We start from the raw sequence: 25,956 nt of genomic DNA on the forward strand, positions 1-25,956 counted from the left end.
TTTGATGGTTAGATTAGGGACATGTTTTAATTAGCATATCGCATGCTTGCATCAATTCATCTTGTCTTGCATGCACTGAGGCTCGGCGCATCATTCTAACTGCATTGTCATTTCAATAATTCTTTGAATACCTGCTTAATCGCATGTTGTTCAAATTGATCCATATGCCATATTAGTAGCCGAGCCTATTAATTGCATTCTTTGCATGTGTTCCATTAGACATCTTGTATAGTTAGGAATTATGCATGATTTTCTAACTCATTTCTTCTTAGCTTGGAGTACTAGGTGAGTTTTTATGCTTTAGCATACTTGCATAAGTGTGAATGTTGCCATGATTAGCATGCTTGCCATGAGGCTATATGCTTAATTATTTAACTGCATGAATGCCTGTAGATGAATGCTTGTTGTTTGAATTGGAACAATTCAACAAATGTGCGTTTTAAGCCCACTTTGTTGAGTGGGAAATCATGTTTTAAGCCCACTATGTTTGGTGGCAAGTCCGCAATCTTTAAGCCCACTTGAGGTGGCAAATTCAAACCATTCTCACAAACAAACATGAGTTAAATTGTTCCAAATTGAGCAAACTAGTCTATACTTGCTTGTGCGTATTACATAGTAAAGCGAGTTTAAATAACCAGAACAAGAACACATAATGTTTATAAAAAAATCATATCATGATTAGTAGAGGCCGATCTTTGATTAGGTGAGCGGGGGTGCTCAATTCATGACCTTCCCTCCTTGTACCCAAGTTCTCAAACCGAGGCAACTTTGGTGATAATGGACAAGTGGCCTTTGGCACGAGTCAGAGTTTCCTAAATTTTTCCAAAACAAAAATATTTAGGTGGCGACTTTATATCTGGAAAAGCAGTCCAATTTTGGCATTATTTGATTTAAAATTGATTTTTCAAAAGATTTTTTCGAATTTGGACTCATTGGTGTTTATCAGTTTCACATTGCACTTGTGAGATTATATTTAGAATCGCTGGAGTCCGAACTGTGAGGCCTTTCTTTCAAACCTTTCAAAAGAGGGTGCGAAAAAGGTGAGCCACAGTTTCTGGCGACTCTGCTGGGGATTTAGAGAACTTAACTCGAACTCATGATATGCCATTTTATCTACACTTATGTGTTTCTTTGCATTTGCATTTACATTGGTGCGCCTAAGTCACAGTGTTTGCCATTAGCTATTCCTGAACGATTTGTCGGAGGCTTACTTGGAAAAGCTTGCCAAAAGGCTGACCGGTTGCGGGCTCTGCTACGATGGGGACACAACCCTTGGATCTGGACTACCACTGTACTGTTTGATCATCCTTTCATTTCTCGGTGTTAGGTGTGAGAGGTATATTAGGTAGTCTTGTTGAAGTACCCTTTTTGACCAATTGACCTAGTTGCATATTGGAAGCCATAGAGACTGTTCCAAATTAGGACAGGTTGCTCACCCGAATTCAGGATTGTGTGAAACACTTTGTTTTGAATAGTGAACCCTAGCTCTTGACGAAACTAGGACATGGTAACCCTATACCACCATAGGGGTGTTTTGACTCTCACTTGCTTGATATGTGCTTTTAGAGTGAAACTCTACAAGACTGTATGTATCAATTGCAAGTCTGGATATCAGTTTTTTTGGGAGGCAAAATTCAATATTGAGCATGGTTCTACGGCTTTGATTACATCAGTGTACTGATTAGAATCTGAGCAGAGGGGCTGTGTGGTTTCTGATTTTTGTTTTCTTTTTGCTTTATTTCTTTTTTTGCAAGGTAGTTTTTCATTATTTCTTCAGACGATTCTGTTAACCCCCAAGCACTCCGGACCCGAGTAAGAAGGATTTGTAGATCCGGGGATCTTGTCAAGGGACAACTAGTGTTTGTTTTACTCCCACTGGTTACCAGACGAAGGAGGATCAGGCATAATTCACCAATCCAACAGTCACCTTCCATTTCACCTACGCCCAGTTAAGCCCAGCCTTTTACTCCGGAAAGAGAGTATTCACCAGTTCTGATAGCTCAACATCCCCTAGTCAGCATGGAAGATATGCTTCGTTAGCTCCAGGAGACTATTGAGACTATGCAGCTAGATGCTGCCCGCCAAGCTAAGACCACAGCCCGCCAAGCCGAGGTCGTAGTCCACCAAGTAGAAGTGATAAAAAGGCTTTAGCAACAATAACTACAACCGGTAGTAGCCTCTGCATCATATGCACCCCTAGCGGGAATTCCGGCACTCGGGGTCACGGTCAATGTCCAAGAGAATATGGGCATTCCAGCAGATCTCATCCCACCTTAGACCTCCAAGGCACCAGTTTACCAAATAGAGGCGCCATTAGAGTTCGAGGTTGACCCCACTGCATTGAAGGTCAACAAGCTAGAAAAGCTCTTCAAACGAGTGCAGGGCGTGAATTCAATCCCTGATATTGAGGACGGATACACTGACTCGGCAGTGACTCTACCAGACAGATTCAAGATGCCGTATATAGACCGGTTTGATGGCTCCGGGGATCCTATGGTCCATCTACGACTATTCTCTGATATCCTACGACTAATGGATCTCACTAGATTGCAGAAGTTGTCACTTTTTGGCCGGACCCTGTCAGGTATAGCAGACATTTGATATGTTAAGCTTGAAGACTCTGTGAAGAGAAATGGGGAGGAAATGGCCGAGGCCTTCATAGCGCAGTACTCCTACAATACTCAGATCGAGGTCACTACTCGTAATCTCGAAGCAACTCGCCAGGAGCCGAAGGAGAGCTTCTCGGATTTCGTGACTTGATGGAGGGCCAAGGCCTCTATGATGACTATCTAGCCATCTGAAAAGGACCAAATCAAAATGGTGGTCCATAACTTGCAAGGAAGATTATTACAGAAAATGATAGTCTTGCCTTTGTTTACATTTGCTGAGCTCCATGAAATAGGAGTTCAAATTGAGGATGCAATGAAGCAAGGGATGATAGACCATGAGAAGAGATAGCCCAAAAGGCCCTTTACACGCAGCTCCAATGCAGCCATGACTGGTGGCACCTCTGCACGGCCTTCGGATGCAAGCATGGTCACCACCACACCCAAAACTGCCAACCCTTTTGCCGGTACCTCCAATACAACTTCACAAACCTTGAGCCATCAAGCCCGAAACCAAAGGGTCTTCACCCCTCTCTACATGACTTTGTCCAAAGCCTTAGGGGTCCTAATAAAAAAGGGGCATCTTAAGCCGTTAGAACAATGCCCACTACCCGATCCTCTCCCTCCGAAACACAACCCGGCCAAATACTATGCTTTTCACCAACAGCATGGTCATGATACTGATCAGTGCTTCAGACTATGTCATGAGATTCAAGATCTCATTGACAATATGGTGATAGCACCTCCTGAAAAATCCAACGTCACTACAAAACCTCTCCTACCACATAACCAAGTCCCCCTACCTCGGCATATAAACCTCATTCATACACTGGCCATCCCTTATGACCCTAGTATATACATCACCCCTTCCCACATTCCTAAGCCGTCGTTGTTCATACTTGAGAGCACAGACTTGTGCATGATGAGCGCGTCTTCACTTCAACCCGAACCCGTGGTGGTGACAGTGGAAGATGAAGGGAGGTCAACGCTGGTGGAGAATATTAGTCCATTACTTGAGGGCTTTGAGGACTTATCTGAAGGGATATACGACTCGAGCTGCTATGTTGTGTTAATCAATCAAGCTAAGCTGGAAGTGGTGTTGCCGACTGGAATGAGGGTCAGTGTAGTTCAAGAAGATGGAACAAGTCAGGGATTAGATGATCTAGCTGACCTGGAAGAGGACATAAACAAATTGTAGTTCTTTGATGAGCAAAATCAGGGGGACGTGCACATTGATTGGTTTGATCTGAACGGGTCGATAAACAATTCTAGTTGGCTAAGTGATGAACCTGATATAGATGGAGCAACTGACTTGAAGTTGGAAGAATAGAAAGTAGGAACCGCTGCAATGGCCGGAACAGTCGATAGGAAGGGTAAACTGCCGAAAAACACTGGTGAAGAACAATTGGCTCAGGAACTGGGCATTGTTAGTTCTGTACATATAGATCAAGAAGCCGCGCTAGAGCGGTTTGGGCAAGAAATAAGTGAAAGTGACCGGAAAGCTGGAATAGCTCAACGCCTCGCAGGGAATGTTTCTGCTGAGAGAACACTTAGATTGGAATCAGACAATTATTTGTTGGTTACTGGAGGTATGTGGTGGGAAGATGATGATCTACATTTTGCCCACATTGATGAGGATTGGGGTGAAGGCCTTCTTGACAATACCTGGTATGTGGAAGAAGTCAACCACATGACAAGAAGTGGCTGATATTTCAAACCACCGCATCTGGACCTGCCCGAAGCCTCCGGAAAGGACAAAGAGGTAGAGAAACAAAAGGAAAAATAGTTAGAGGAAAAGGTTGTGCTAAAACAGTTGAAGAAGATTGAAGCTGACATATCTATCTGGGGGTTGCTTATGGCTTCGCGAGTGTGCACAGACAGGCTGTACTGATAGTGATGGATAAAGCCAAGTTGTCCATTGAGACTACCTCGGAACAACTGGTGGGATTAGTCTTCCCAAGAGGCGTTGCGCCAACTTTGACCTTTTCTGGCAAGGAGTTACCTCTAGAAGGCTTTACATACAACAAGCCTCTATACATATCCGTAGAGTGCCAGGAAAAGTGGGTGCCAGTCATATTATTCGACACGGGGTCAGCAATCAACGTTTGTCCATGCTGCACGACTTATGCTATTGGCCTGAAACCAGTAGATTTCGTGCTTACGGCCCAAGTGATCCGGGCGTATGACAATACGAGTAGAGAGGTGATGGGAACGGTACAGATCAGAGTGCAGATTGAACCCACTTAGCAAGATATTGAATTTCATGTCCTGGATGTTCCAACCACTTTCAACCTACTACTTAGGCGACCCTAGCTACACCAAGTAAGAGCTGTCTCTTCCACCTTCCACTAGATGCTGAAGTACTCCCATGGGAAAGGGGTAGCTATAGTCTTCGGGAATTCATCTACACATCCTCCGCCAAAGGTCACTAAGCCTGTGCTGGAGATTGTGCATGGCGAAAAGGATGTCTTCCTTTCGGGGTTTACCTTGGCTGAGGCCCGGGTAGTGTAGAATATCCTGGCTATCGATGAGGGCTTGTATGTCAGCGCCCAATCTGTGTACTTCATGAACAAACTCCAATACATACCAAGAATGGGATTAGGAAGAAGCGGCTGGAAAGGCATCGCTGCATTGGGCGACGTACCACATAACCCGAATGCCTTTGGTCTTGGCTATACGCCCACCAAAAAGGACTGGGTGAGGAAAGAGAAATAAATAGCCAGAAGAGCCAGAGCTAAGCAGACTGGAAAACGCTATGAGCTTGTGCACCGACCAATTTGGGGAACCCTGAATGGCTATTTTGTCCCGGAGGGTGAAGACTACCCATTTTGCGGTTTTCTCGAACCCTGGTTCAACTTTGAAAAGTAGCAGGTTCCCGACTTTGAGATTTTCTTTGACTTGCAGCTGCAAGAGAGTGAAACAGAGGAATAGACTGAACTGACCACTGAGGCTACAAAGAGCACATAAAGTGATTCCTACAACAATGAGCTTCAAATAAGAGCAGCATTGGCATGTCTCCTTTCGGATCCTCAAATCAACTCAGAGAGCTTGGGAGATAACTTGACCGTTTCCATGATCAGAGACTAACCGGGTGTGAACCCTTCTAGTGGTATCTTGGATGCATCTGACGCACCATCCCTCACTTGGCAGCTGGAAGAGGGCTACTTGTCTAGCAGTTCTGAGTCAGGTAATGAACCAGAATCTGATTCCACAGAGTCTGTGGAGTCGGAATCAAATTCCAGTTCTTCTAAGTCTGGGTCCGGTGTTCCTGGGGTTGATAACCCAGATGCCGAGGTTTTGTCCAAGTCGTTTTTTTCGTTTTCCTTTGAGTCAGTTATAACCGAGGAACTGGATGAGCTGGAACTTTTGAATGAGAATGCTGCTACGGATTCTGAGTACTTCTTTGTGCCTCTTATTTATTGCATTGATCATGATTTTCAAAATTTTGATGAAAACGATGAGGAAGGAATTCCTCTGGTTTTGAAACATTTGATTAATCGAGAGGAGAAGAGGTTTGTAAAACCCCTTGTTGATAAAATCATTCCAATTAATGTAGGTACTAAGAAGGATCCACGTCTGGTCCAGATCGGGTCCACATTACCTTCGGAGGAGCACGAGCGCTTAGTTGCTTTATTAAAAGATTTCAAAGATGTTTTCGCGTGGTCCTACGAAGACATGTGTGGAATTGATCTTGAGATTGTACAATATCGGATCCCTCTTGACTCCAAGGCCTGACCCATCAAGCATAAGTTGCGGCGAATACACCCGGATTGGGCTTTGAACATGAAGGAAGAGGTCACCAAGCAGATAGACGCAGGGTTTTTTCTAGTATCTAAGTATCCGACTTAGTTAGCCAACATTGTTCCGGTTCCAAAGAAAGATGGCAGAATTTGGGTGTGCATGGATTTCAAAGATCTAAATAGGGCTAATCTAAAGAACGACTTTCCTCTACCGTACATTGATGAATTGGTGGACTTCACTGCAGGCCATGCGTTGCTCTCCTTCATGGATGGATTTTTCGGGTATAACTAGATTTTGATGGCACTCGAGGATAGAGAAAAAACTACCTTCACTACGCCGTAGGAAACCTATTGCTATAGGGTGATGCCGTTTGGGTTAAAGAATGTTGGGGCTACCTATCAACGAGCTGCGACCACAATTCTGCATGATATGATCCATAAAGAGGTCGAGGTGTACGTGGGCGACATGATTGTCAAGTCCAAGGAAAGAGAGGGCCACTACACTGCCTTGAAGAAATTCTTTCAACGGATTAGAGACTGCCGATTGAGTTTGAACCCGCAGAAATGCACTTTCGGTGTAACAATAGGAAAAATGTTGGGTTTCTTGATTACACAGAGGGGCATCGAGGTAGATCCTTTCAAAGTCAAGGCCATCCTAGAAATGCCACCACCAAGGATTGAAAAGAAGGTGCAAGGCTTTCTGGGTAAAGTGCAATTCATAAGGCGGTTTATTTCAAAATTAACCATGACTTGTGAACCACTATTTGGTCTCCTGAAGAAAGCAAAGAAATTCTGATGGGACGATCGATGTCAGTTCACTTTCGAGCAAATCAAGCAATACTTTTAGAATCCACCTGTGTTATCACCGCCAAAGCCAGGGAAGCCATTGATTCTATATCTATCAGTAACGGACACAACGATGGGGTGCATGCTTGCTCAGGAATTTGAGGATAGGGTAGAGAAAGCCATCTATTATCTGAGCAAGAAAATGCTGGATTATGAGACTCGCTACACTCTGCTAGAGAAAGCTTGCTTAGCCTTGGTATGGGCTACCAGGAAGTTGAGGCACTACCTATTAGCTCACTCCGTATTTCTGGTTTTGAGATTAGATCCCATCAAATATCTCTTTGAGAAACTAGCGCTTACGGGTAGTCTAGCCTGTTGGTTTCTTCTTCTCTCCGAATTTGATCTGAAGTATGTTACTCGCAAATCGGTCAAGCGAAGAGCAGTAGTGGAGTTTTTGGCAGATCACCTAGTAAAAGGAGATAGAGCGATAGAATACCTGTTCCCAGATGAAGCTATTCTACAAGTCGAGGAAGAGATTTGGACAATGTACTTTGACACAGTGTCTAATCAATACGGTTATGGGATATGTGTGTTGCTGATAGCACCAGACAATTCCTATATACCCTTAGCCTTCAAATTCTGGTTCAAAGTATCTAATAACGAAGCAGAATACGAGGCATGTATCGCTGGTGTGGAAGCCACCCTAGAACTAGGGGCAAAAAGATTAGACGTCATTGGGGACTCGAACCTAGTTGTGTCTCAAGCAAAAGGAGGCTGGAAGGTCAAAGAAGAAAAGATAAAGATCTATCACCAGACCCTAGATGTTCTAATTCCTAGGTTTGAGAAACTGACCTTCACGCATCTACTAAGAGAGGACAATAGGTTCGCTGATGCCTTATCAACTCTATCTTCCATGATAGGCATCCCGTTTGGAGTTCGGATGTGTCCGATCATCATTGAGCAGAGATATACGCCAGTCTATGAGTCTATCGCCGCAATAGATGAAGTGCTAGATCAAAACCGTTGGTTTTATGATATTTGGAACTTCTTGGAAAATGAGGTTTATCCACCAGCACGAATGCCAAAGATAAGAGAGCAATACGGCGGATGGCCGTTTAATTTATCATATGTGGAGGTAAACTGTACAAACGGGGTTATCTGGAAATGCACAAGCTGTGTGTCGACGCAGAAGAATCAAAGCGCCTAATGGAGGCCATCCATGGGGGAGAGTGCGGAGTGCACATGAATGGAGTAATGTTAGCCCGGAAGATTCTTAGGCAAGGTTACTATTGGTCTACCATGGAAGAGGATTATATTGGTTTTGTTTGGCGATGCCACAAATGCCAGATTTATGCCAATCGCATGAATATCCCGCCGTCAAAGCTGTACAACATGATTTCACCATAGCCTTTCTCAGTCTGGGGAATCGACGTCATTGGGGCAATTACACTGAAAGGGTCAAATGGGCATGAATACATTTTGGTGGCAATTGATTACTTCACAAAGTGGGTGGAAGCTCAGTCTTATGTAGTGTTGAAAGCAGCACATGTGGCTAAGTTCATCCGAAATAACATCATTTGTCAATATGGAGTCCCGAATGAGATCATTTCAGATAATGGCTCCCATTTCAAGAAAAAAATGATCGACTTGTTGGAGAAATACAACGTGGCTTTTCATAAGTCATCCACATACCGGCCACAAACCAACGGAGCTGTTGAGGCCGCTAACAAGAATGTCAAGCACATTTTGCAGAAAATGATTGAGACTTACAGGGATTGGCCAGACAAATTGCCATTTGCACTCTGGAGTTATAGGACTTCAATTCGGACATCTACTGGAGTGACTCCTTACTCTCTTGTTTGTGGGTGGAAGTTGTTCTTCCGATTGAAATAGAAGTTCCGTCCCTGCGAGTTATGGCTGAGTGCTAGATAGCAAAGGCGGATTGGCAACAGAGCAGGTTCGAAGAACTGATGCTGTTCGATGAGAGAAGGCTGAAAGCACTGTACCATGTTCAGGGATATCAACATAGGATTTCCAGGGCTTTTAACAAGATGGCTAAGTCCCAGAATCTCAAAGAAGGGGATTTGGTGCTGAAAGACAACCGAGCTCCCATCAATGACCCTAGGGGCAAGTTCAGACCTAATTGGACTGGTCCTTATATCATCAAAATTATTTGGTCGGGTGGAGCTGTTATTCTTATGGACCTAGATGGCCTAGAATTTTCCCAACCAATCAACATGGATAAGATCAAGAAATATTATCCCTGAGAGACTCGCTAGGCCGAAAACCCGGAAGGGCGACCTAGGCAAAAGTTAGAGCACAAAAATTTGGAAATAAAGAAAAACTGAGCTCGCAAGGTTGAAAACCCTGAAGGGCGGCCTTGGCAAAAGTTAGAGTGTAAAAGGAGAGCGTTAATACTATAGTGAACCTGATTCGTACTATGTAAGGCCTGATTCCCATCTTCGGGATACGTAAGCAACTTCATCCTGAAGTTCGGCTGTAAACACCTCCAACTCAACTGTTTTGTCCATGTGTTGATCAGGTCATCTTTGTCTATTCTTTATCTGAATGTTCGGTTGTGATCGCCTTGAGAATTGGTTACAGTTTTGAGCAGTGCTATTCAAACAAGGGGCAATTTTTCATCTTCGGATTTGGGGTTGTACATTTCGAGGATAGATTTTGTGCGTGTCAAGTTGTGATCCTTATCGAAAATGGTTTTGAAAAGTTTTGATAAAAGTTGGTTTTTGTTCAAATTAATCCTTTTACAACTTGGACCATTTTTGGACCAAAATGAAAACTTTCAGTGCCCACAACTTCAATTTCATTGATTTTAATACAAAGTTCTCCAACTCTCGATACAAATCAAAGTTGCTTTTATTACATGCATAAAACTTGGAAAGTAAGATCAAAGCAAATAAACATGGGGCATAGATAAGTCAGGTGTTCCTGCATCCCTTCCCTGTGCTTGTGGAAGTTTCTGATGCTAAAGTGGGCCCGGATTGCGCCTCATCTTCAAGCCAAGCCAAGCCAAGCACTCGCCAGAAAGTGCGTAGTTGAAGCTAGGGGCTGGAGCCAAAAGTTCTCTCATCCTCCACATAGTGGGATATCTAGCCAATTGTGAACCTCGGATTAGGAATGAAGCCGGGTACTCTACTCCATCTTCTGGGCAAGTTTGATCATGTCCAAACTGACGCTTGAATCGAAATGGAAAGTAGAATACACAGTGTCAGGCCAATCAGTTGAATGCCAGGTTGTCGAGCCATGTTGTAGCTCATCTCAGGCAAATCAAACCAGGGGTAATGCCAAGCAATGTTAGCAGCAGACCTGTTGCACATCTAATGGCACCACCACCCTTCATTTAGGAAATCAACTAGCTGTTAGCAAAAAAAGTATGCTTGGGCTGAGTATGCAGGGCAAGAGTCCATTACCTTCAGCTTGTCCATAAGCCATATCTGGGGAGGGATGAAAGAAAAGAGAGATTAAACAATAGAGAGGTGTATATTGAGAGAAAATAGTGAGAAAAGGGCTTTGAGGAAAAACAGAGCATGAATGCTGAGAGATGTAAGAAACACATATCAGAAAGGGTGGGAAACATTACCTGCAGAAGTAGTGGACTCCCTACAAATTTGTTTGTCTCCCGCTGATGGAAGGAGTCCAAACCCATCAAAGTCTTAGCCAATGTCAAGCCAATACAACTCTTGCCCTCTTTCAGGCCTTGGGCCACTTCAACTAGCTGAATGCTAGACCCTCTGAAACTGGGGGCAAGAAGGAAATGAGCTAACATGCACAAACAAAGGGCATGTTGTCGAAAACCCCGCCAAAGAAGGCTGCCTCGGTTGTCGGCTTCAGAAAATCGATGAATTAGACTGGGGATGTCTAGATCTCTGTTGTGAACAAAGGATCGGGCCTTATGTAGAGTAAGCCCGCACATACTTCCCAAAGCTTGGATTTGACCAAAATGGAGCCGAGGCAAGATTTTCTTATCACGCCGGGACTTCATTAGCACTTGAAATTCTTTGATTGTCGGGCATATCTCTTGTCCCCCGAAGTCAAAGACGTGCATAATCGAGTTCCAATATCTAGCTACGGCATGTAGGAACGAAAAATAAAGAGGAGAATTACTTAGCGAGAATAGTGCATTTATGCCGAAACCTCGAAAATTCACCTTTTCCGAGCCATGCAATTCGAGAGTTTTTCAGCCAAGAATGACTTCATTTGTGAAGAATTTGCAGCTGAAATGAAGAAATACGAGGTCCAAACCTTTTGTAGAAGATAAGGCAGTGAGTGGAAGCTAGGTGTCAACATTCTGGAGGTTCCTCACATTGATGTCCGACTGGCCAATGGTGATGGCCGACAGGTGTAGACGCGCCCGTGGGCCTCATGCTACAGTTCGGACTCAAATTGTCACGGTTCTAAATCTGAACCAAAGAGTTCAAATCCGGCAAATCGTTTTGAGAAAACAAATTTTTAGAAAGAAGTGCCAAACATGGACTGCTTTGCCAGATACAGAGTCGCCACCTAAATATTTTTTATGGGGAATTTAGGAAACCCTGACTCGTTTGCCTAAGGCCACGTGTCCGTCATCACCAAAGTTGCCTCGGCTCGGGAACTTGGGTACGATTGGGGAAGGCCAGCTATGAGCACCCCCTCTCACCCGATCAAAGATCGGCCTCTACTAACCATGATATCTATTTTTGAAAACATTATGCGTTCTTATTCTGATTAATTAGCTAATCTTACTATGTGATGCGCACAACACAAAAGTATAGACTAGATCGCCTAATTTGGAACAAAGCATCGTACATCTGTTTGTTTGGAAATCGGTTTGAAATTTGCTACTCGCAAGTAGGCTAAAACATGGATTTCGATGAGTTGTTCCAACACAAACAATCCAACCTTCACCCACAGGCAATCAGGCAGTTATAACACATAAGCACATAGCCACATGATAAGCATGCTGTCATGTTAACATTCACACTCATGTGAGATGCTAAAGCATAAATACTTACAGCGTACTCCGAGCCAAAACAAAGAACATGTTAGCAATCAAACGTATGATCCAAGTCCATGTTAAATGGCTAATGCATCACAGGTAAAATGCAATCTAGAATAGGCTCGGCTAATCCTAGGATGGCATGTGAAATGCAACAAGTAACATGTATCCAAGTTAGATTTGGAATACTATGCAGTTAGCATGATGCGCCGAGCCCGGTGCATGCAAGACAAATGAATGGATGCACGCATGCATAGCATAAGGTATGCTAAATTAAATATGACCTAATACTAACCATCAAAAGCAGATAAGTAAAAGGGAGAAAGAAGTGGGGGTTAGAAGACATGCACACACGCACCCACACTAATTACACATTTGCCCTCGCTCGGAGGGACCAAAAGAATATACAAATTAATTAACTGACAAGCTAATTAATTAAATTATACAACACTTAACTAATTAACGAATCAGTTAAGCTACGGAAAGCAGTAAAGGGCCTCGGGAAGAGGGATGCACGCATGCTCGGATTGGCTTCGCTCAGAAATCCAATGCCATGCACAAGCTGCCTTTGTTTACCCTACTCTGCTCCTCTGAAAATTGCACAATTCCCAAGGGACACTCTCTGAACACTGTGGAGGGTCACCGGCCAAGGGGGAACACCACCGGCCATAAGGTAATGGTCGTCGACCATTTATTGAGCACTCAGCCATCCATAATTGGTCGATCGTCACTATATTCAGTCGACCGGGCAAATTTGTCTGCAGAAACCTAGTTTGACAGCAGTAGAGGGCAAAACATAGCATGGCAATGCATTTCAAGCAAATGTATGCACCAACACCCTCCTTATCATGTTCATGACTCAAAGGAGGATGGTCCTCGGCCCTCGGACCACCAATTGCGCATTTCAATGCGTGATGGCCCAAGATGCCAAGTTGTGCATTTTGATTTCAAATGAAATGCAAACCAAATAAACACATAAGGCCCAACCTCTATCACTTGATCAAGAGGCAAGGCATGCATGCCCAATTCAACCTAAGCATGTTAGTTAAGTATGCAACATGAGCATGCAAGCAAGCAATGTGCACTAGGCACTCATCCTAAGCAAACAAGCATGCAAGGCATGGAACAACTATGCTAATGACAAGAATACAAGATGCAATTAAAACATACAAGTATGCAAGACATATAACATGTTAAGCAACTTGACTAAGGAAATGCATGCCAAATGCAAAGTGTTTCAAGCATGCCATAACATGCGATAGGCCAAATATGCAACAACACACAAGGCAAGCATACGACCACATGCAAAGGAGAGACTTACACCAAGATGGACAGCTCTCTACTAGGTCCAAAACAGTGGCCGAATGTCGAAGAAACGAGGGCCAAAGCACATACAATCACGCATGCAAACATGGTCCAACACTTAGGCACATAGAAGTAACTTTTAAGCATACTTAAAAGGGGATAAACATGGACATATGGCAAGCATACTAAGCTCTGAAATCATGTTATAAAAGGTGCCAAACCAAGTAAACAAGACAAGCCAAGCATGCAACTATGGTCCAAGGCCTAAGGCTCACCAAAGGGGTATTAAACTACACTTAGCAAAACCAAATATGACATGATTTGAACAACCAAAATCAGAGTTTTAGCATGTTAAAACAAAGCCAAAAACACACTGACATGGCATCCTAGAGGCCTAAACATGATGGCATACGCAATGGCACATTCATGGAGCATGAAACACAAACCTCTAAGGCCTTAAAGGAACATCAAATGCAAGCATACGAGCATCCCATGGGGACTGAAATGACATGTTAAGTGGTTCCAAACCACTGAAATGATGCAAGCAATGCATGCTCAACACTCACACATCCAAGGCTAACAAGCCAAAATGCAAGGTGGCTATACAAGGCATGTCATGGATGGCCAAAACAACCACAAACAGACCTTAGGCATACCAAAACATGCACAAAAGCTTCACAAAGCTAAGCCAAAACAAGTAAGCATAGTAGTCTAAATGCTAGGCGCATGTTAAGGCAATTTCATGGCATTACAAGACAAGTATGCAAAGCAAGGATGGTGTGTCCAAACCAACTTAAAACAGAGGTAAAACATAGTAAAATACTACCAAATACCCACTAAGACATGGCCAACATGGTCTTAACAAGATGCTCACACATGAGGCTAAAATGGCCAATATTGAAGGCAACAAGGAGAGGGGATGGCCCTCTCCTTCTTAGGACCTTAAAGCACCATCCCCACCACTGAAATCCCTCTGGATTTCAGTGGTGAGGAGGCGCCCAAACAAGGTGGTCCCAGAACTCACCAAAATGCACAAAATGGGGACCAAACAAGGCCTAAGAGGGGTCAAACAACCCCAAACAACAAAGTGACCTTAAACAACTATTTAGAGCACTCAAAAAAAAGACTTTTATATGTTATACACGAAGCTCAAAAATAGATGCAAGGTAGGCCAAAAGACTATGCAAAAATGTGATATTTAAAGGTAAAGTTCTTACCCTTGTAGACCCCTTCAAGAACAGCAATCCAGCTGCTTTCCTTAGGTCCAAACCAGCTCCAAAACTTCAAGACCAACCTATTGGCTCCTCAGCAACCAAGGTAAGGTGTAGAACTAGGTGTTTGTGCACAAAAATAAGAACAAACACACACAAAGGCAAAAGAAGAGTGAGATATAGAGATAGATAGTACACTAAGCAAACCCTAATCTCAGAGCTCTCTCTTGAACTTCTGGAACCTCTCAGGAGGGAGGAGAAGATCTCCCTTTATAGGGGATCACTCTTGCAAAGCTTACAAAACAAGCTAAGCAAGAGTGAACTCCCTCCATACACCACGTGTATGGAGGGGGTGCAAAGTGTATGCCAGCTAGCACAGCTGGCATAAAAATATCTGCAAAAAAAGATGCACAGTGGTCGGCCAGTCAAAAATGACAAATTGGCAAAAACAATGGTCAGCTGACCATCAATAGTGCCGACCGGCCAAATATTTGGCCAATGGAAACAAAAAGTGGCCGGTGGACTCAAGCCATGGCCGATGAGGTGCGGGGATGGCCAACAAGCCATTCCCTGCCCTCCAAAGAAAAAACACAAGTGTTTGGTGCAAAACCAAACACAAAACAGTCGAGTCGAGAGATCCTGAGGCAAGGCGCGTGGCCGAGACCTCCGGGAACTCAAGACGAACACAAACATAGATGATCACCGAGTGTTCAAACAGTGACGTCCAAGTCTTGAGGACGGTCAAAAATGGGGTGTCTACAGTTGCCCCTCTTTGGCAGAACTCGAAAGTCATAACAACGACGGGAGTGAGTGTCAAAGCCCAGAGACGACCTATTTTTGACAAGGTCGAAGACTTAGACAAACGTGCAACACAATAAAGATATGCGCCCGAAGGCGGGGGCAAAATGCAACTGACAATGCATAAAGCCATGCATAACTTATGATCATGCAAAGAAAGCTGTAACGAAGCATAACATGCAACAGTTTTAAACTAGTAAACACCAATCCAACTACATTACAATGTAGAAAGGATGTAAGAGAATTATTCAATTCTCGATACGTCTCACACGGAGAATACAATACCTGTGCGGCTCGTCTGGTTGCACCAGCTTCAAATGAACCGTACATACAATATCGCGCTTGAAAGATAAAGAAAACTTAGCAGGTACGATATCGTTAGCAACAATGCAATCTAAGCTGCGTAACAACGCAAGTGAAGGAGTGCATGATAATGCAACCTATGTGTGACAACGCATAACAATGCGGAATGGATGCAAAATGATAATGCAATATATACAAAACTATATATAAACAATGCAAATGATATGCAATGCATTTAAAACATAATCAAACCATAAGCCGTTCAAAACCACACAAATATCATAGAGATGATGGAGATGCAAAGTCCGTTTACCATAGAAAAGGTGCCGACACCCTCAAACCACAATACCAGCAGTGGAATAGGCGCGTACACATGCAGAACTATGAGTTGTGTAGATGGACACAAGATACAAGTAATTGGGTGGAATGATAGAAGTGAGGCATGCTCTGCTCAGGAAAGACGATGATCCTAAATGCTGGACGCAACACATTACACTACAATGCGATGAATGAAATGGATATGGCACGCGACCAAAACATATTTTGCCGAGGAAAGGCATGGACACAGACAAACCACGTTTAACATAGATACGGTGCCGTCACCCTCAACACTAGGTGCGTACACATAATATCATAACTGTGCTTCAACGCGAGAAGTATGGGCGCATACTAGACCAAGCTCAACATGGAAAGACGCAAGCCATAGATGGATGTGATGCAGCAAATGCATGCTATCTACAATGCAATATATACAATATGCAATGGAATGTAATATTTACAATGAGATGCATGACAATGCAAAGTAAGGAAGAATGCACTACAATGCATGTAAGGGAAGATGCATGACAATGCAAGCTATGTACTAGCTAAAATGCAATGGATGCAGTGGATAAGGCCTGCGGCCAAACCGTATCTTGCCTAGGAAAGGCATGGACACATACAGACCACGTTTAACACGGAAATGGTGCCGTCACCCACAACACTAGGTGCGTACACATAATATCATAACCGTGCTTCAACGCGAAGAGTACGGGCACATACCAGACCAGGCTCAACATGGAAAGGCGCAAGCCGTAAATGGAGGTGATGCAATAAATGCATGAGAGCTACAATGCAATACATACAATATGCAATGGAATGTAATATTTACAATGGATAAGGCATGTGGCCAAACCGTATCTTGCCTAGGAAAGGCATGAACACATACAAACCATGTTTAACACGGATACGGTGCCGTCACCCTCAACACTGGGTGCGTACACAAAATATCATAACCGTGCTTCAACGCGAAAAGTACGGGTGTAGACGTCCCCGAATGTCCCGAGAGAGAAATCCTGATTTATTTCGTTTGGGCTTACTACAGTTCGGACTCAAATTGTCACAGTTCTTAATCTGAACCAAAGAGTCCAAATCCGGCAAATCGTTTTGGAAAACAGATTTTTGTAAAGAAGTGCCAAACATGGATTGCTTTGTCAGATACAGAGTCGCCACCTAAATATTTTATTTTGGGGGAATTTAGGAAACCCTGACTCCTTTGCCTATGGCCACGTGTCCGTCATCACTAGAATTGCCTCGGCTCGGGAACTTAGGTACGATTGGGGAAGGTCAGCTATGAGTAACCCCTCTCGCCCGATCCGAAGATCAGCCTCTACTAACCATGATATCTTGTTTTGAAAACATTATGCGTTCTTATTCCGGTTATTAGCCTAGATTTACTATGTGATGCGCATAGCATGACAAGTATAGACTGAGTCGCCTGAATTGGGACAAAGCATCGCATATCCGTTTGTTTGGAAATGATTTGAAATTAGCTACTCACAAGTAGGCTAAAACACGGATTCAATGAGTTGTTCCAACTCAAACAATCCAACCTTCACCCACAGGCATTCAGGCAGTAATATCACATAAGCACATAACCACATGGTAAGCATGCTGTTATGTTAACATTCACACTCATGCGAGACGCTAAAGCATAAATACTTACATCGTACTCCGTGCTAAAGCAATGAACTAGTTAGTAATCATGCATGATCCTAGTTCACGTTAACAAATGGCTAATGCATCGCACACTGAATGTCATTAGAACAGGCTCGGCTAATCTAAGGATGACATGTGAAATGCGACAACTCGATGCACGTATTCAAGTTTGGAATTGAAATACTATGCGGTTAGCATGATGCGCCGAGCCCGGTGCATGCAAGACTGATGAATGATGCCCGCATGCATAGCATAAGGTATGCAAAATTAAACATGCCCTAATACAAACCATCAAAGCAGGTAAGTAAAAGGGAGAAAGAAGTGGGGGTTGGAAGACATGCACACACGCACCCACACTTATTACAAATTTGCCCTCACTCGGAGGGACCAAAAGAATAATACACCTTAATTAACCTACAAGCTAATTAAATAATTTATAGACCACCTAATTAATTAACAAATCAATTAAGCTAAGGAAAGAATTAAAAGGCCTCGGGAAGAGGGATGCACGCGTGCTCGGATTGGCTTTGCCCGGAAATTCAATGCCGTGCATAAGCTGCCTCTGTTTTCCCTGCTCTGCTCCTCTGAAAATGGCACAATTCCCAAGGTATACCTTATGAACACTGGGGAATGCCACCGGCCATGAGGAATGGTCACCGGTCGAATAGAAGTGGTCATCGGCCATATATGGAGTTATCGGCCATCAATAATTAGTCGGTCGGCACTTGATGTAGTCGACCGGCCAAAGCTTCCTGCAGAACCTGTTTTGAAAGCAGCAGAGGGCAGAACAAGACATGGTAATGCATTTTAAGTGATGTTTGCACCGACCACACTCCTTATCACGTTCATGACTCAAAGGAGCTTGGTACTCGGCCCTTGGACCATCAATCGCGCATTTTAATGCGTGATGGCCAAAGATGTCGAGTTGTGCAGTTTGATATCAAATGTAATGCACACCAAACACCCAATGATTCCAAACCTCTATCATGGTCAATCAAGAGGCGAAGAATGCATGCAAGATGCAACCTATGCATGCCATATGAACATGCAAACAAGCAGTGATGCTACCAAGGCAACTAGCATATTACAAGATGCAAGGACAAGCATGCCAACAAGTGTGTGACTTCATTCAATCATGTGACAACATGTGAGGCATAACACATGCAAGCATGCAAGGCAACTTAACATAAGATGCATGCCAATTGTAATGCCACTTAAACATGCAACAACACATGATAAGCCAAGTATGCAATCAACACACAAGGTGAGCATGCTACAACATGCGATGGATGGTCTTATACCAATTTGGGCAGCTCTCAAGTAAGCCCAAAACAGTGGCCAAATGCCAAGGAGATGAAGGCAAAAAAGACATACAAACATGCATGCACACATGGTTCAACACTTAGGCATTAAAGAGCGACTTTTAAGCACACTTAAAAGAGGACAATCATGGACTAATGACATACATACTAAGCTCTGAAATCATGTTATAAAAGGTGCCAAACCAAGTAAACAAGACAAACTAAGCATGCAACGATGTCCGAAACTCAAGGTAAGCCAAGGGGCTTAAACCATGGCCATGCCAACCAAGCCTCGCAAGGCTAAGAGGACTTAGAATAGTCCCAAGGTAGATCTAAAGAAAGCTAAGGACACACCTAGATAGCATCTAAGTGGCCTACACATGGAAGCATACAAAAGAGGCCAAACATGGAGCACAAGACTACAACCCTTAAAAGTATTAAAGGAGCATCAAATGCAAGCATACAAGCATATCATGGGGACTGAAATGATGCTATAAGTGGTGCCAAACCACTGAAACGAGTCAAGCAATGTATCCTCAACACTCACACACCCGAGGCTAGCAAGCCAAAATGCAAGGTGGCTATACAAAGCATGTCAAGCATGGCCAAAGCAATTAAAAACAGAGCTAAAGCATACTAAAACATGCATAAAAGCTTCACAAGGCTTGGCCAAAATATGCTAGAATAAGGCTCAAAGTACAAAGCATGTTAAGGCAAATTCATGGCATTACAAGACAAGTATGCTAAGCATGCATGGTGTGCTCAAACCAACTAAAAACACTGCTATATCATAACAAAATAGCATAACAAAATAAGCACAAATAACACTTAAGACATGGCCAGCATGAACTTAAAAATGGTGCTCACACATGAGGCTAAAATGGCACTTTTTGAAGGCAACAAGGAGAGGGGATGGCCCTCTCCTTCTTAGGACCTTAAAGCACCATCCCCACCACTGAAATCCCTCAAGATTTTAGTGGTGAGGAGCCCCAAACAAGGTGGTCTCAGAGCTCACCAAAATAGCACAAAATGGGGGCCAAACAAGGCCTAAGAGGGGTCAAACAACCCCAAAGCTCAAAGCAACCTTAAACAACTATTTTAAGCAAGTAAAAACAAAACTTTTATATGTTATACACTAAGCTCAAAAACGGATGCAAGGTAGGCAAAAGGACTATGTAAAAATGGGGTATTTAAAGGTAAAGTTCTTGCCGTTGTAGACCCCTTCAAGAATAGCACTCCAGTTGCTTTCCTTAGGCCAAAACCAGCTCAAAACTTTGAAAAACAAACCTTTGGCACCTCAGAAACCAAGACAAGGTGTAGCACTAGGTGTTTACGCACAAAAGTAAGACACAAACACACTTATACACACACAAAGGCAAAAAGAGAGGGAGATATAGAGATAGATAGGTACACTATGCAAACCCTAATCTCAGAGCTCTCTAGAACTTTTTTGTAACCATTGAGAAGGTAGGAGGAGGCCTCCTTTTATAGAGGATCACTCTTGCAAAGCTTACAAGACAAGCTAAGCAAGAGTGAAATCCCTCCATACACGTGTATGGAGGGGGTGCAAGGTGTATGCCAGCTAGCATAGTTGGCATAAAAATATCTGCAAAAGCAGATGCACAGTGGTCGGCCAGCCAAAAATGATAAAATGGCAAAATACATGGTCGACCGACCACAAAGAGTGCCGACCGACCAAACATATGGCCGATGGCAACAAAACAATGGCCGGTGGCCTCAAGCCATGGCCGGTGAGATGTGGGGATGCCCAACAAGCCATTTCCTGGTCCTCAAAAGCAAAACACAAGTGTTTGGTGCAAAACCAAACACAAAACAGGCAAGTCGAGAGGTCTTGAGGCAAGGCACGTGGCCGAGACCTCTGAGAACTCAAGACGAACACCAACATGGATGATCACCGAGTGTTCAAATGGTGACATCCAAGTCTTGAGGACAGTCAAAAATGGGGTGTCTACAACGGACACATACCAGACCAAGCTCAACATGGAAAGACGCAAGCCGTAAGTGGAGGTGATGCAATAAATGCATGCAAGCTACAATGCAACATTTACAATATGCAATGGATGCAGCGGATAAGGCCTACGACCAAACCGTATCTTGCCTAGGAAAGGCATGGACACATACAGACCACGTTTAACACAGAAACGGTGCCGTCACCCACAACACTAGGTGCGTACACATAATATCATAACCGTACTTCAACGCGAAGGGTACGGGCACATACCAGACCAAGCTCAACATGGAAAGGCGCAAGCCGTAAATGGAGGTGATGCAATAAATGCATGCAAGCTACAATGCAATATATACAATATGCAATGGAATGTAATATTTACAATGGATAAGGCACGCGGCCAAACCGTATCTTGCCTAGGAAAGGCATGAACACATACAAACCGCGTTTAACACGGATACGGTGCCGTCACCCTCAACACTGGGTGCGTACATATAATATCATAACCGTGCTTCAACGCGAAAAGTACGGGAACATACCAGACCAAGCTCAACATGGAAAGGCGCAAGCCGTAAATGGAGGTGATGCAGTGAATGCATGCAAACTACAATGTAATATATACAATATGCAATGAAATGTATGTAAATGCAATATTTACAGTGATGCATGACATATGCACTATTTATAATGAGTGCATGACAATGCATGTTTGTTTTTTTTTTTTGTTTTTGTTTGTTTGCTATTTTTTGAAATGCAAATGAAACGTGCATGATAATGCATGAAATTGAACGCGTGACAACGTATGTCTTTTGAAATGCATGACAATGCACATGAGTAGCGCATAACAATGCGAGTGAGGGATGCATGACAATGCAACCTAGGATAAAACCCGCCAAGAGTCGTTCGGGCACGACAAAGACCAAAGGTCTTGCACGTTCAAAGGATTTAAGATCTCCTAGACCGAGCGTATTTAAGGTCTCGCCAGACCGCCAAGAATCGTTCGGGCACGACAAATACCAAAGGACTTGCACCTTCAGAGGATTTAAGGTCTCCTAGACCGAGCATATTTAAGGTCTCGCCAGACTGCCAAAAGTCGTTCGGGCACGACAAATACCAAAGGACTTGCACCTTCAGAGGATTTAAGGTCTCCTAGATCGAGCGTATTTAAGGTCTCCTAGATCGAGCGTATTTAAGGTCTCGCCAGACCGCTCGGAGGTGCATGACAATGCAAGTATGATAAGCATGACAATGCATGATAGAGGAAATGCGTGACAATGCAACTGGAATATGCATGACGATACAAAGGGACTCAAATGCGCGACAACTCATGTTCTCTTTGAAATGCATGACAAATGCATATGAGGTACGCATGATGATGCGTGACAAGGACCATGCATGACAATGCATATAAGGTGCGCATGATGATGCGGCCTAAGATGAAACCTACCAAAAGTTGTTCGGGCACGACAAACACCAAAGGACTTGCACCATCAGAGGATTTAAGGTCTCCTAGACCGAGTGTATTTATGGTCTCGCCAGACTGCCTGGAGGTGCATAACATTGCAAGTCGGCGTGCGCATGACAATGCGTGTATGCATGCATAATGATGCAATGCATTTGAAGTAGTTTCCGAATGTTTGCAAGATACAAAAAGGACACGAAAAGGATACACCCTTGCATGCATTCGAGTGCTACGCATAAAAAACACGGTCCGAGGTCAAAACAGAGTCCGGTTGAGCTTAAAAAATGCACTCTCTTGCACTGTATTGAGCAATGGAGGCCCCAAACCACATCAAAGACCCAAACAAAGGTGTAAGGAGGTTCACCGGCTATAGGGGAAGGTCACCAGCCATCCACCGGCCACCAAAAAAGTCCACCGGCCAACTATTTGGCCGACCGGCCAACAATGTGGCCGACCGGCCAAATATGCCTGAATCGGGGCAGTTTGGTCAAGTCGGCACGGGTCTTTAAATATAGGGCTTCTAGCCCTATATTTCTCACTTCCTCTTGCTTGAAAATTCCTCCCCTCTTTCCCTAGGCCATTTTCCTCCTTTCTATTCTCCATTTTCCTCGGTTTTAGGGCCCATTTTGACGTTCGATTCACGAATACCTTTGCGTTTCGAATATTTTGAACCGAACAAAACTTTGTTTCGGTGTCTTTTTCTTGATTCTCACCACTTGGGGTTTGTTTCCCTCGAGTTTACCTCAATCTCTGTGCCTTTTCCGCACCCCGACCTTTTCGGCCATTTTTCACCCTCCCGGGGTTGACTTTTCAGTTGACTTTTCACATTCTTACCCGATTTTCACTCTTCCGGCCATTTTCGCACCATTCTCGAGATGGCGGACGACATTCCAGGCGGCAGGGCTCGCCCGGAGATAGATATGGACCCAGAGGCCGAGCTCTTGCCGCTTCACATCTGGCCGTTCAATCCGGCGGCCTACAGACCAACGATTCATGTGCTGCCTCCTAACGGACTTCGCCAGTTCAGAAGTTTTGACAGGAGGGCGCCACCAGAGCTGCTTCTACGCGAGCTAGAGACGCACCTTTCATACGGCACTTTCGAGGTATATTCTTCCCCATTTTATTTTCTGCAAAGTAAAATACCTAACTGTCATAGTCGATTCTGCCTTTAACTGTTTGATCCGGATACACCGATATACTATATGCTGTAGTTGATTGTGAACACACCTACATTTGGTATCTGTTTGAATTAGAACATGCGCATACACACTGTATTTGCCCTGAACAACTCAAACACCCTGACGCATCATACACTGTAGTTCACTGCGAGCACACCGGCCCCCAATGTCTGTTTGAATCTGAACACGTGCACACACGCTATATCTGTACTGAACCAGTCAAACATACTGAAAAATCATATGCTGTAGTTCACTACGAGCGCACTGGCACCCGATGTCTGTTTGAATCTGAACATGTGCACACACGCTCTATTGTTACCAATTCTAAATGCTCTTCAAAATTGTATATTGAATATTGCTTCGCAACTGTTTGCTTTTGAATATAGGGGGATTCCCATGCCTTCCGGGGGTATGGGAATGTTGCCGCCCGTGGATGGTACATGGAGCTACCGGACCCAGTCCGTCACATTGTCAACTAGGCCAGCTTCGGCGCCTTCTGCAGGGGACTCTCACGCCTTACCGCGAGCAGGCCTCTTCTTGCCGCTCTGGTGGAGAGGTGGTGGGACACCACCAACTTTTTCCACTTCTCTGCCACGGGAGACATGACGATGACTCCCTATGACTTCTCGATGCTCACCGACATCGGGGTAGGGGGTTATCCGATCCCCTTTGACACAGACATAGACGAGTGGGAGGCCGCTCAGATGTACTTGCTTGGCGACCTACCGCCTCTTGCTCATCCAGGCTTCATCAGATACTCGTGGTTCGAAGACCATTTTTGGATTCAGCAAGCTTTAGCTGAGGAGGCCCCGATGGCTCAGGAGGAGGCGGAGCGGTATGCACGTGGCTTCCTCGTGTTCTTATTGGGGACGACCATCTTCGCCGACCGGGCGAACACCATGCCTCTCTGTCTGCTGAGCACTTTAGTGGACGTCACACGGATCCTGCGCTACGACTGGGATAGGGCAGCCTTGGCCACACTTTATGGATACATGAGCTCATCCTCCCAGTGCAGCGGGCAGTTGCTCGGAGGCTACTGGCGGGCTTGGGAGGTACATTTTCTTTCTCTATTTTACATTTCTGCTCTACATTATCTGTATTCTGTACACTGCACACACTACGGTCTGCCTCACGCTGGTCATTTACTGCACACATGGCACACATATAATCTGCTTTACACTGACTGTATACTGCACACACTGTACACTCTGCACAATACATTGCACAATACACGGTTCTACGATTTTTGCTTCATTCTGCATTCTGCTTTATCTGATAAGCATACTGATATTTGCTCTGCAGTTGTGGGTCTACACCTACTTCCCGAGGCTTACCCCAGTGCCCGACGAGGAGACTCCCCTTGGCGTTCCATTCTCCCGCCGCTTTGACGTGAGATGCGTGCGGAGACCCCGGGAGTCTTTCATATTCTTTCGCCGCTACTTCGATACCATTACCACCGCAGAGGTATTTTTAACTTTAGAGTTCATTTCAAGCTTCGCTTTGCACTGTATTTTCAATAACAGTAGATAACTGTCTGCATATCATTTTCAGATCACCTGGCAGCCCTGGGCTCCATTGCCAGCCGCGGTTCGGGAGTAGTTTCCTGATGCTGAGGAGTCTGCCCGATTCAGGCTTCTGTTGGAGGGCCCGGTCTGTCGGGCTTGGTACCTAGGCGAGCGCTTCCTATGCTAGACCTTAGGTTTACCAGAGCAAATAGTTCCAGGTTTGCCTCATATCCACATGAGAGACACATAGAGGTACACCCTGGAGGAGATGGCTGATTACACGATCGGCTGGGATGCGGAGGGCTTTAGGGGCAAGGGCGACTACACAGAGTATGTCCAGTCCTATATCATGCGACCTCTGAGCAGTGGTCGCCGAGCTAAGAGAGGGAGGCCTACGGCGCCGGCGGCTAGGGCAGGAGTGGGAGCAGGAGCCCCGAGGATGGCTCGGGTCCGTGGCAGGAGTGGGGCCTGGAGAGGACGGGGGGCAAGTTGGCCAGCACTGCCCACGATGATGACATGTCGAGGGCAGGGTGGGGAGACCTATCAGATCCCCTTCGCTCCCCCTCCGGCTGATCACGAGTTAGTCGGGTTCTACGACTTGCCTCCGGTACGTATTATTGCATTTTGTATTTTGCACCGTCATTTCATTTCATTCCGTTTGATATTCCGCAGAATACTGATGCTTCTAACACTTTTGTAGGCTTCCTCTGAGTATACTCGCCAGTCCCTGGAGTTGAATGCCTCCATGATGGGGATGCTACAGCGGAGCTTCGACCTACTGGCCATTTACAATATCTCGATACGTTCTTTCGACCATCATCT

This window comes from Camellia sinensis, chromosome 1 (assembly GCF_055761805.1).
Source record: "Camellia sinensis isolate YWXY chromosome 1, ASM5576180v1, whole genome shotgun sequence".
Classification (NCBI taxonomy): Eukaryota; Viridiplantae; Streptophyta; class Magnoliopsida; order Ericales; family Theaceae; genus Camellia; species Camellia sinensis.